This window comes from Alosa sapidissima, chromosome 13 (genome assembly GCF_018492685.1).
Source record: "Alosa sapidissima isolate fAloSap1 chromosome 13, fAloSap1.pri, whole genome shotgun sequence".
Lineage (NCBI taxonomy): Eukaryota > Metazoa > Chordata > Actinopteri > Clupeiformes > Clupeidae > Alosa > Alosa sapidissima.
Window position 1 is genome coordinate 17,133,532 of NC_055969.1, and position 13,845 is coordinate 17,147,376.

Below are 13,845 nucleotides of genomic sequence, written 5' to 3' on the forward strand. Positions count from 1 at the left end.
GCCACACAATAAATTAATTTATGTTACTATACACCAACTGGCCTGTAGGTGGCCGGAGACAGTTTTCTGTGAATATCTCGAGAACCGTAGGGCCTAGGAGGTGCACCTTTTTTTTGTATGTTGGCCTTAAGGGGGCATGTCAACCCATCCCATTACCACTTATTTCATGTATAGCGCCACCTAGTTAAAAATTAAAAAGCAAAAAATTAGGTGTTTTCATCTCAATATCTCTGGCTGACAAGGTCAAAACTGCACAACATTAAAAGTGTAGGATCATTATGACACCCTCTGAATGCATGCCAAGTTTTGTGTACTTTCGTTCATGGGGGGCCTTACAATAAAATAATTTATGTGTACATTTAGTGACGTACACCAACAAGGATTCCCGGGACACTGAAAGACCGGGGTACACAAAACTTGGTGGGCATGTACCCCCACATGGATAGCATGGAACCGTCATTTTTCGTTTTCATCTGCAGCCCCCCCGCTGGACTGGACCCCCCGAAAGGAGGGTAGGGCAGACACAGTTCTCTGTGAATCTTTTATGGTATGTTGGTCTCAAGGGCCCACATCAACCTGGCTCATAATCACTCATTTGTGATTTGCCCCCCCCCCCGGTAAAAAATGAAAATCAGTAGGATTAAAAGAAAGCCAAAATAAATATTCATCATCATCATCATGGCTGCATTTTCAGTATTGGCGAGAAGTAGTCGTTTGTCCACTAGATGGCGCATCGTTGCAGTGAGACGTAATTTTGTTGGAAGTTAAAAGTGGGTTGGAAAAAACAATGGACGCTTCATACAAGGACTGTAATTTACCGCAGCGAACATCTAATAAGGATAGGACGATGTTCACATGAAGTGTAATTCCCATTTCTTCTTGAAGCCGAAATAAATCTGAGGATGTTTATCGGACATGCTTGGTTTTTACTGCAGGTACGTTAATCTTGTAATATCAATAAGGACCTAGGTAATGTTACCGTTAGCGTTGGTTGAGTGATGGAGGCATTTGATTTATTGCATTTGTAGAAAACTATTAATGCGGTTATACCAAGCAAATGTATAGCAGCACTGTTTGTATCTTTCGACTGTCATTTATTGCACGTGCTACAAAATCATTCTGTGCAATGGAAGATTTACCAACGTTACACCGGTCTGATACAGTTTTGCCTATACATGCGTGAGACTGAGACGCCTGTTTATTTTGTTTTAAGTGCGTGCAGGGTGTGAGAGGGGAATCGATGTGCTTTGATTACAGCTTGGTAGTTGTAGTCTGTGAAATTAAAAAGCACGTGTGTGTGAAGTATCCAAACAATGACACCTTTATTTCATTATGGCTGCTTTAGCAAAACACCTTAAGCTACTGTGTAGTGGGTCCCATTTAGAAGTGGCTACTTCATTCGCGCTTTCCTTGACTCATGGAGCTGCGTGAATGTTATTACAACTTTTCGCCACGATATGACAGTTTAAGTCCGCTTGATACTGTAAGGCGTAAGCCATTGGTTTCCAAAGGAGATTTTATTTGTGTCGCCAGCATAGCCTATTGACAATTTATGTTGTAAATAGGCCTACCTTATAATCCTACCTGTAGCTTAGGGAAGCTAACAGCTTTCTATTAGGATCTAGTTTGTTAGTTACCGTTTTGTCATAACTCCCTGATGCATTTTTGCATTTAGAATAGCCAGAGCGTGTATATCTCAATCGGAAAATTAAACAATATCGGGTGCCTATGGACTAGGCTGAACCCAGCCTGATCTGCCCGCTATTTATTTTTTGATTTCTTAAAAGATTGAGCTTGGTCTGATGAAAGCCAGACTAGCCATGGACCTCAGTTAAACAATGCAAGGGAACATGAATCAGCCTATATTTGCACTAACAATAACGGACAAAAGCTCTTCAACTTTGGCCCGTTAAAATGTGTATGAACAGTCTAGCGACGCATTTCATCAAGGCCCATTTGGACATGTCAGTTATTTGCACCACTGGTTAGATGTAAAACAGCATTTCGTTTCAGACTAGGCTACTGTTACTTAATTTGTGCATTAACAATAACGTTTCAGACTACTGTTACTTAATTTGTGCATTGACAATAAAGTATTACATGAACTAAAGATGACTAAAATCTTATGTAAGAAGAAGAAACATTCACAAAAAATCCATCCATCCAAAAATGACCTTTGTTTTTGATAGCTGTTGAAAACGGCATGGAACTGACAGAGATGTTTTTGTTTAAAAATACATAAAAAATAAATAAATAAATAAATAAATAACATTATGCTGATACCTTTTGCTTTTCCCAAATACAATGTAGCCTACAGGTGTAAGTGACCTTTCATCAATCCAGTTGCAATGGATGAACTGTGATGAACTGCCCTACTTGTGATTGTTTAGAGATTTTAAAGGTTTTATAACAATTCTACATCTTCTTTGGCTATTCTACAATCTATTCACCTTTTCAGCACCAGTAGGGTACTTTCTGTGCAGCCGCACACACACACTCAGGCATGCCAAACAAGCATACACAAAAGTTTCAAGAGTGGGGGATGGAGTAAAATATGGAGACAAATTGAAGTGTGATTTATTTTCGCAGAACGGATGTACAGGACTGAGCGGCGGTCATATTTTGTACCGCTATGCGGTACATCTAGTTACATTTTGCCACCACCTCTGCCATCCAGGGCTCACCCTCTTCACACAAACATGTTCTTTATATGAAAATACACTGTCCCAGTTCCTTCCCTTATTCTGTCTGCCTGACTTTGGCTGGTAGCTGGCTTGTCTTGACAGAGGAGATGGGCCACACTTTGGGTAGATATGATGGTAGCCACTCTCTCTGTGTGTATAGCACTCTGGCAGTGATTCAACAGAGCATGCACTCCCTTGTTAGCATAATTAATCTCTTTAATGCAGAAAGTACATTTAGCATGTCCCTTTTTTTCATTTCTTTTTAAAAAGTCATTTTGAATTTGTGTTTGGCTGTCTTGACCTCAATCTCCGTTTCAACCTGTAACCAAGACCAGTTCCACTTTGTTTTACAACCCTCATCCACTTTCTTAACTGTTAGTGCCTCACTCTCATCAAATTCTCTCATTCTGCAAATGAAAAGTTGCATATATTAGCCATAGTGTTACCCTAGACCTGACAGTATCATAACAGAGTGCACAGTAGTTCACTTCACTGTGCCCCCTTTCTTAATGCACCCCAAAATAACGTTCTTCTGCACGAAAATGTACAGTTAAAATGTATCAACAGTAGTGCGGTCTGTCTGTTAGGATAAGCCCACACATCAGTTTCTCGCCCTTATGTGGTAGGTGTCATTGAAAATAAGTCAGTTCGTCACTTGTCACTTCGGGTTGCATTTGTGAAAAAGCCTAGACCAGCGGCTCATTAGCAGTCCCTCCAGGATTTCGCGAGGATTTTTTGTGATTGTTGCGATCTAAAATTCCTGATTTCGCGACAACTTTTCTAAAAAATTGCGATGGAAGTTGCGGTGTTTTTAGCTGTTTGTTGCGAAGAAATTGCGAGAGGTAGTGAAAATTGCAAAAATAGTTGCGATTTTTTAATTTTTTTTTTATCATTTTTTAATTGAGGGTAATTAAGGTTAGTACGACCAAAATTGCACTGATCTTGATGCTTGATCCTGCTTGATCCTGATTAAAAAGGATAAGTAAAGGTAAATAGTAAGGCCTACTTTATTTGAGTAAATATTTTTACTGGGGTAATTCACAAAGCAGTAGCCTATAACCTTTCGTAGAACTGTCCAAAAAAGACAGCCCCCTAAAGAGATGGCGTCATATGTTTCAATACATTCATATAATTCATATTAAGTTCATATCTTTTCATATTCTGTGACTTGCATAATTACTAATAGCCAACTAAGTCATCTGGTAATTTCATATTGATTTAAACTATTAGACTACACTTTTCTTTAATGTTATTACATTGGTGGTGTGTAAGTCTAATTGACTGCCTACCACTTTAAGGACGTGAGAGTAGCGTAGCCTAATAACATTTCTAAGTGGATTGGAACACTTGCATCTCACTGTGTTCGGCTATGACTGGAAATAACGTTGCCTAGTGCATTACATATGTGGATGGAATTCGGGATGTTTTCTATGTCATTAGTTAAAATAAATGTTAAAAAATAACTCGTATGAAATCATTCTTGGATCATAGAAGAGGTAAATGTCTTACAATGTTATTAATGTCTATGATTTTGCTAGCACTACACAAACTGAGCCCACAAGCTAGCAAACATGACACGAGCTAAAAGGACATCTCCAGGTGTAACCGTTTGCCAATGGGTTGCATATTATAGCCTACTCAAATGTCAGTAAACCAAGTAGGCCTTATTGGGGGCCAAGCAGCGAAGCTGCGAAGGCACCCATTGTGTTTCTAGCTTTTCTTATTATTATTATACCTTCTTCCGCCATGGAAGTCAATGGCAGCCCATAGAACCGTCTGGTGAAAAGTTGTGAAATTTGGCACACTGATTAGGGACAGTCCCATGATTAATGTCACCAAGTTTCATGATGGCACCTCAAGCGCTCTAGCGCCACCAACAGGCCAAAGTTGGACGTGCGTTCACGCATGTAACTTTTGACCTGTTGATCCGATTTTGAAAAACGAGGTATCGTTGGAATCCTTGGACCAAGCCGAGTTCAACGCACCCTATGACGTCATTTTCCGCCATGATGGATTTTCCGCCATTTTGGATTTCATCAAAATCACTTAAAACGTATCAGAGGTCACACATTTTGTCCGATCGACACCAAACTTCATAGATATCATCTACAGACCATGCCTCATTAATGCATTGCTTTTTGTCTTCGGAACTAAAACCGTTCGCGCGTAACCGCCAATCGAAATTTGCGGCGAAGCCGCCAAACAGGAAGTGAGCTCATATCTCAGCAACCCATTGATCTATCATACCCAATCTTATCCCATGGACTCAGGACCCAATCCGGGGGACGCTCAAGAAAGTTGGTGACCTTTGACCTCTAGGGGGCGCTGTAATTAAGAAACATGCCTTTTGGCCTGTAGCTGCAGTTGTGCTTAGAATTGAAACCCACTAGTGGTGTCTGGTACTATTGTTGAAGGTCCTTAGGCCGACCCAAGCCAACTTGTGATGTCATCGTAATTGATTCGGCCGCCATATTGGATTAAATCAAAAACACAAAAAAGTTTTGGCAGGTCACAAATTTCATCTGTTCCTCACCAAAATTGGCAGAGACCATCTTCAGACCATGCCTGATGAGTGCATTGCTTTCTGGAACAATTGACAGAAGCTTTGGCCTTTACCAGCCAATCAAAATTTGCGGCGAAGCCGCCAAACAGGAAGTGATTTCATATCTCAGCAACGCTTTCATGTATCAAAACCAAACTTAGTACATGTACCTCAGACCACATCGGGAGGACGCTCAAGAAATTTGGTGACATTTGACCTCTAGGGGGCTCCGTAATTGACAAAAATGCATTTTGGCCAGTAGTTGCTGATGCGCATTATTTTGCAATGGAAGTCAATGGCAGCCCATAGAACCGTCTGGTAAAAAGTTATACAATTTGGCACACTAATTGGGGACAGTCCAATAATTCATTTCACCAAGTTTCATGCCGGCACCTCAAGCGCTCTAGCGCCACCAACAGGCCAAAGTTGGACTTGTGTTCACCGACGTAACTTTTGACCTGTTGACCCGAATGGCAAAATGAGGTATCATTGGAATCCTTGGGCCAAGCCGAGTTCACACCCCCACACACCCTATGACGTCAATTTTTGACCTCTGTGTTTAAATCACAGCAAGTGTGATCATATCTCAGTCAATCTTTTATTTTTGATGTGAAACTGATGACAGCAAGTTCCATCTAGTTCATTCTAATGTGTGCGTGCAAGGGTGGGACGGGGTGGGATGGGCAGGGGCGGTTGCGGCGGTGGGCTGGCTGGGGGAGGGGACGGCGACACTCAGCCCTGGTTCAGCCCCACAAAATCAGTTATGTTTTGATGTGAAACTTGACCTTGTAACTCAGACAATCTTGGGTTGTATGGCATGGAACTTGCTGTGACTGCTTAAGGCTATATGTCTGATGCAACGGCATTGATTTACATGGTTAATCTGGCCTGCTGATCTCACTGCTTGGCCCCCTCATTGCTGCTTGCAGCTATATTTTAACTTACTTTCATAGCCTAGGCAGGTTAGCAACACCAGGTTGATAGATGCAAGTAAAGCAGGTCATTAACGTTAGCCTTCTATTTATTGTCATCAAAACTGCAGAGGAGTGAACAAATCTGGTGTCTGCAGAAGTGAGTGTGGCATCTGACTCACATTCTGCGTGAGGGACTGTTGTGGTAGGTGAAATTTCACGGGAAACCATGATGATTGGACAAATTTGCGAAAAGTTGCAGTGTTTGGACAAAATTGCGAGGTCGCCCAAAATTCACGAGGATTTCCTGAATTTGCGTTAATTGTTGCGATCGCAACATCGCGAAATCCTGGAGGGACTGCATTAGGCTACTAGACGTCAACAAGCTGCTAGCCTAAAACTAGCACAAGTACGTTACCATTAGGCTACACATTGGAAAGGGGGTAGAGTTGGATATAACGTTAGGCTGCTACTAAAATATTACAAGACAAAATACTGCTAGTCTGTCCGGAATACTACTAAACTGACTGACGCAACAAACAAGGTTAAAAACAAATCCAACTGTATACCTAGCACAACCTGGCATAGTTATTGTAAAGACTGTAATGACACATTAGGACAACCTAAACATTACACAATGCAAATGGTAGAAATGATGTGATTAGAAGATATCAAATATGGTTAACCTTACCTTTCTTGCAAAAAAGACCCCCCCCCCCCCCCCCCCCCCAAAGAAAAACTCATCGGATCTGCACGATTCCCACAAGTCCCCCAGACAGCCGTGAAAAAGGCGGCATCCGCCAAAAGGCGCGCCGTTTGCATCCCTGCTCGTGGCTAGATTGTCCTGGATGAATCTATTATTCATAGAATTATGAAGCTAAAACTGGCTTCTTGGGCTCCTTGAGGCGGGCTTTACGCGATGACGATAGCGCACCCTGTTGAAGAATCCGGGGTTTAAAAAAAAAAAAAAAAAATCAACCATGGCTGCTGCCGCTTGTTTGAAGCTGATATCACGTTGGTTTAAGACAGGGAGTTAGAAGTTTCTTAACTCATTGAGTGCCTTTCCTTCCCATGCGTTGAGTGCCAAAAACGTAATATTACGTTACTAGACACTCTAACACACCTTATATGTGATTTTGGGAACTCTGTGATGAATGGAAATGAAATATATGACGATTGTGAAACTAATGAAAACGCACAATCTGGACATTTTATCTGGACATTTTATCATAACTCGGTTGCCGCTTTGGGTCGAATCAGTGACGCATGCACGTCAGGTCAAAACCAGGCCATTTTCGTGGGTCTATCACTAGGTGGCAGTCTCGCCAGGTCTCGCTGATCACTTCCCGGAAAGTTTACACAAGTAAGTAACAGGCAACACTTCATATTTCATGAAAGACGTTATATCTCCATTTCTAGAAAAAAAAAACAGCGATTTTGATGAAAACTAGCCACTGTTTAGCTTGGGATTTCTCAGGAACAGAGGCGTGTAGAAATACACGGTTTGCACCCACCGAGAGCTTAAAGTCTCACCTTTTAATCGAGCTATTGTATGTGTTCATAGCTATAACACAGAATATGCTGTGGCTGTACAAAAATCATCAACAATGGTCTAGATTGCTGGCACTCTAGGACAAAGCTCCCGAAAACAGCTTGCCATTCAATGAGTTAACTTAAAGGTGCCATGTGTAATGTCTGTCAAAAAATCAATTCATACTCCACATTCTATAAAAGATGGGGCAGTATACCTCCAGAAAGTGAGTTGGTCTACCCCAGAGTAACAACCGAGACACGTGTATTGCAGTTTGGCTGGCGGTTATGTTGCCCGCATACCGCCTCCCATGGCCGAAACTGGTATTATGACACCTGTCGGGCTGTGGCTAGTAATTTAGCATGCTAATTCAGGTTGATACTGTATCTCTGCAGCACTATACCTTGTCATTTTTTTAATGACATCATCGCCCTTATTTCTTCCCATTCTTTTGATGCGTGTAGCTCATTTTTTGGATATTTTTACCTCAATTCTTACACATGGCACCTTTAAGAGTTTGTCAATGTAGCCTTAATGATTTATTTTCACAAAATGCTAAGCATGCATGATTTCATAACAGACCAAATAGAAAATAAATGTTAAATATAGCCTAGATATCTGTACATATTGAAATCAGATTATGTACACAGTATAGTTAGGTCAAGTTGGACAGCCCCAGAACTCACGTCAAATTATTGTCTTAAAGGAGCCACACCACTTTTATGACACTATGGCATATGAATGCTGTTCTGTTGACTTTTAGTTTTGTTGCTACTGTGCATGAAGGACAGGCATTTTGAGTTCTGTCCAACATTGGTGGTAGGTTTAGAGAAAAATTCAGCACATTTTAATCGTATCGCATAATGCCGATAACCGGGACCATTTAGGTTACTATAATCATGATATACCGTATTTATAGTGGCTGGTGAAAGAGTTGAGTGGACCAAACCTACGCCCTTGGGTATAACAATCCATTGCCCTTTCATCAGAAGGTCACCATTCATGTGTAGCTCACTGTGGTGAACCCAATAGGGTTTCAGTTGCTGGGCAGCTCTTCTTGCTGTGGCCACCCTCTGACATCAGTTGGCTGCAGATAGAATCCCGCTGTTGGTGCTCAGCTATCTGTTAAAGTTTTGACTGGGATGCAGGTAAGTTTTCGCGTATCATATTGATAAAGACCTGCACCTCCCCTTCCAGCTGTGCCTCTTCTTTGGTAAGTGGGCGTCTCACCGGGGCCCTGGAGAGTGCGTCTGCTGTGATGAGAGCCTTCCCTGGTACATAAATTATCTTGTATGTGAACCTCAGCAGTCTGAGACGGAATCGCTGAACTGTCGGAGGTAAGTCATCCAACGCTTTTGTCCCCAACAAGGCCAGTAGTGGTTTATGGTCTGTCTCTATCGTGAATGGTAGGCCTATGAGATATGAACTCAACCTTTCACATGCCCAGGTCAACCTGGGCTTAACGTTGCTCTGTTTCAGAAAGGCTTTGAGAGATGTAACGATTGGGCGCCACTTAATGTTATCCTGTCTCTGCATAAGGACAGCCCCCAGGCCAAAGGATGATGCGTCTGCAGACACTTTTGTTTTGGCTTGTGGTCTGTACTGAGCCAACACTCTCTGTGATGCCAGCTCCTTTTTGAGGTTTGATGTCTGTTGCATGTGGCCCCAAGACCACTCATTGTTCTTTGACAGCAAACAGGGGCGTAGACTTGCGTGGGGACCGAAGGACGTGTCCACACCAATGTCAAATTACGACTGAAATGTCCCCACCAATATTCAGGTTGAAATGGGGAAAAAGCACTCTCGCTACACAAAGAGTTAAATCATTTCTCACTTCAGTGCTGCGGATCATCTCGTACAGATCTTGTAATGTGCAGTTAGCCTATAAGGCAAAATCGCGTGAGTGTCCCCACCAAAGCTCAGACCAAACCTACGCCCTTGCAGCAAATCTCTGAGTGGTTTGGTGGTGTCTGCAAACTGAGGGATAAACTTTGCTATGTATGTGACCATCCCAAAAAATCGCCTAACATCTGCTGTATTCTGTGGGATGGGCATGTCTGTGATAGCTCTGATTTTCCCGGGGTCAGGTTCAATGGCTCCCGCACTGATTTTGTGTCCCACAAACAGGACATCAGGCTGTGCAAAGGTGCACTTTTCATTTAGTGTTAGAACCGCCTCCTGGAGACGTGTCAAAACAGCTGTGAGCCGTTCATCGTGTTGGGCCATATTCTCTCCACATGTGAGGATATCATTTGCATGGCATATCCCTCCGCTTAGCCCCTCTAAGAGCTGGGACATGCGTCTCTGGAAGTGTTCTGGCCCTGAGTTAATTCCGAAAGGCAGAACATTAAAACAAAATCGGCCAAAGGGTGTAATAAATGTTGTGAGCTCCCTGCTTTCCTGTGCTAAGGGTATCTGCCAAAACCCACAACGTGCATCCAGCTTTGTGAACACTAGTGCACAATTCAGCTGGGCTAATGATTGGTCCAATGAGGGTAATATGTGTCTCTCTCTCTGCACACTCCCTCATTGAGTTTGGTCAAGTCGACGCAGATTCTTATCTTACCATTGGGTATTCCTGCACAACAATCAGTGGGCTTCTCTATCTTTGAGATGACTCCCATCTCCTCCATTCTTTCCAGCTCTTCCTTGACCTTGTTAGTTAAGGGGATTGGTACGCGACGAGGGGTGGTCAGAGCATAAGGGATGGCGTCCTCATTCAGGCGGATTTAGTAATCACCTTCAAGTCTCCCTAATCCAATTCGGAAACCTCTTTTTGAAGACCTCCCCTGAATCTTCTTTCTCTCCCTGTTCTTCAACTGCATCCACTCTCTCAATGAGGTGCAGTTCTATAAGTATAAGTATATATACTTTTTTGATCCCGTGAGGGAAATTTGGTCTCTGCATTTAATCCAATTGGTGAATTAGTGAAACACAAACAGCACACAGTGAACACACAGTGAGGTGAAGCACACACTAATGCCTGCCCTAAGAATCAGGGGAGAGCGCGAACGCAGTCCCCCACTACCACAAATTATGCAGTCGAGATTCCCACATTTGGGGAATTCGTTCAGGTCAGCTACTGCCGAAGTGCAATGGCAGAGCCTCGCCAAAGGTGAACCACCTTCTTGATCATGGTATCTCCCCTGCCAGGTAAGTGCTGGTAAGCCGAGCAGTGGCCTGGCTAGGTTGTCAATGACAAACACAGACTGAGTGGCCTTTTTATCTTTACTTTCCAGTCTACTCTGTATCTGTCCTACCACAGGCAGTATCTTTTACTTGGACCATACAGTCTTTTTGAGGTGTGAAGTAGAGGACCATCTTTACTACACTTAATAATCTTGTGGGTATCGCGGTCACTGCTGCTCCTGTGTCTAGTTTAAAAGAAACAACCAGCACAGTCTGCCTTCACCTCACCCAGGAAAAGGCTGTCTTGATAGAGTTGCTCCTCCTCATCTGCTATCTCATGCACAGGCTGCTTGAATTTGCAGACAGCAGCGAAGTGTCCTCTTCTGTGACATTTCATGCATTCAGCCTCCTTGGCCAGGCAATCTTTCCAACTATGAAATGGCACTCTCCCACATTTATGGCACATCACTGATGTTCAAGTAGCATTATGTTTTGCTCTTCATTCTGAATTCCACTCTTTGCTTCGAGCAGGCGAAAGCGTGTGTACTTCATCAGTGGGCCCGCTGTGCCGCGCATCACCACTTGCTGCTGTTTTACAGTTTCGCTTTGTCTTACTAAGCTTGTAGCTTTAGACAGTCAAATTTGAATCTAACTGTAGCTTTTCGGACAGTCTGATATCTTTTATGCCCAGTACTATACGATCACGTATCAGTTAATCTTTTAGAGTCCCAAACTTGCAATATTCCGCCAATTTGTGGACTGCGGTAACAAAGCACTCAGCCATTTCCCCCGGCTCTTGTTTTCATATGTTAAACCTGGCCCTCTCGAAAATTATGTTGTGTTCTCCAATGAAATGTTTATCGAAACAGTCTTTTACTTTCTAGTAGATTACCTTGTCCCTTTATTGTATCGCCGGCGCATGTAAGATATCCTCTGCCTCATCTCCCATGGAATATATCAATGTGTTCACCTGGAATGCCTCATCCTTTTTATCCAAACCAGACGCTACTCTGTACCTTTCGAATCCAATTTTGGATGTCTCTGCAGTCAAACTTCTCTGGAGGGCTAATGCGAAATGCATCTCCAATGGCAAAAACTCTAGAGGATGGTCCCACGGGTTTTCTCTCTTCCCTGGACATCTTGCTTGAGCTGATGCGTTGATTTACAACTAACATTGATTTCCTTGAAAAGTTCCTTATATTGACTATACTTTCATGTCGAAGGCTGAGCTGAGTTTTAACATTAAACACTTCTGACACCATGTAGTAATTTGTATTATAAATGAAAACAGCATGTCTTTAGCCTGCTGGCATATTTACTGAACTGTCTCCATGACAACACACAGATACATTTCTACGGCCCGAGGTACGGGGCATCCAGAGGGTCATACTACAGTTTTCACCATAAATATTTATGCATATAGTTACTCTACATCGAGAGACCAATAGGTACATGACATCAGTCAAAAACAATTGAATCCACGTGTCACACTAGTTCACCTGCAGGTACCCAGATAGCAAAAATACACTGGGACAGAACTGGGCCACACCTACCACAACATCCGGCACGGATGTGCATAATGGACCTGGGGGTCATTTCTAGAAGAGTTAGCAACGACGTTGCTAAACCACCGTGGTACGACACAACTGGCGACCAAACAACGACATTGTTACATCTGTTTCCAGAAAGCATCGCACCTGTGTCGCAATTCGCTACCTCCAGCATTCGAACACCGAAGTTCCAACACTGTTGTTGATGATGCAGCGATACATATCATTGGTAGAAACAGTGGCAACGTGTAATATCCCACCCCCTAGAAATTCTCTGCCACGCCTATGTCGACATTTTTCTAATTTAAACCGAGTGATTAATGCTGGCATCGTCATTGCCATCAGCAAAAACCTTAACCTATTGCAAGCATCTAAAACAGTAAAATTAAGCAACCAATATGAATCATTATTTGTGTTAAATATCTGTGTTGGAAATAATATATAGCCTGGACAAATTTCTGGTTAGGCCTATCGTAAATTATATGAACTGTCTCGTGGCTTAACGGCAGCGCATCGGTGCACTGCGCGCTCGGCCAGAGTTCGCATACTATCTCTTCTTTTCACCTCTGAGTAAGAGTAGGCCTACGAGACACAACAACAGGTTTTGACCATCCATATTTATGTATATAGTTATTCTACATCGAGAAACCAATAGGTACAACACATCAGTCAAAAACATGCAAACTCCGGCCGAGCGCGCAGTGCACCGATGCGCTGCAGTTAAGCCACGAGACAGTTCACAAGCTCTGCGTTACCAGTGTTGCCAGATTAGAAATGTTGAAGTATCGTACCAAAACCTCAAAATTATCTTTTTTTGAGAAAAATTATCGTACATGAACCAAACACATAAAATATAGCTATTTTCCAACAATTTTATTTTCCAAATAATTTTAAAGCCAATTTAAACTAGCTGTGTCATACGCTCACACTAACTGGAGGAAGTCTGGCTACTTAACTTTTTCTTGCCAAAGTGCCGACAGTCCACATTTTGAACTAGACCATAATTAAACTATGATACAGAGAGAACGACTGAAAACTCTGAAATTATTGTACATTATGTTTTTTTTTCGTTATTGATCGTACATCGTACAGAGGTCATAATTATCGTACATATGGCAACACTGCGATACCCAGAAATCCGTTGCTAACTTTTCTAGAAACGACCCCCAGATCGCAAGAGGCTGGCAGACCACTGTCGGTCCACTGTGGGAATAGCTGGCGGTCCGCTGGCGGGTTGCTGACAAATTGCCCAATATTTTTAATTTGTTCAGTTATACTCCATATATAATTTTAATAACTTTTCTTAATATTCATGACAAGTTAAATTACAGATGTAAAGAGTTAAATAAAGAGATGGTGGTTCAACGGCGGACCACAAGTGGCACGACACCGGCGGCATACCAGCAGTGGTCCGCTATCTGATTTTGCTATCTGGGCGGCTAGACACTGCAGTGAATTGGTTAGCGGTTTGGCCATCCCCAAGACATCGAAGACATAA

The 13,845-nt window shown here is 42.5% G+C and overlaps 1 protein-coding gene and 1 non-coding gene across 3 annotated transcripts in view; both read right to left on the reverse strand.

Annotated features, from left to right (window-relative positions):
* LOC121680844 (myosin heavy chain, fast skeletal muscle-like) overlaps window positions 1-13,845 on the reverse strand; it is a 145,389-nt gene that overhangs the window by 66,679 nt on the left and 64,865 nt on the right. The gene's annotated exons all lie outside the window — the stretch shown is intronic.
* LOC121681067 lies at window positions 10,665-10,829 on the reverse strand. The gene has a single exon (XR_006021946.1). It is a non-coding gene; the product is annotated as a U1 spliceosomal RNA (small nuclear RNA).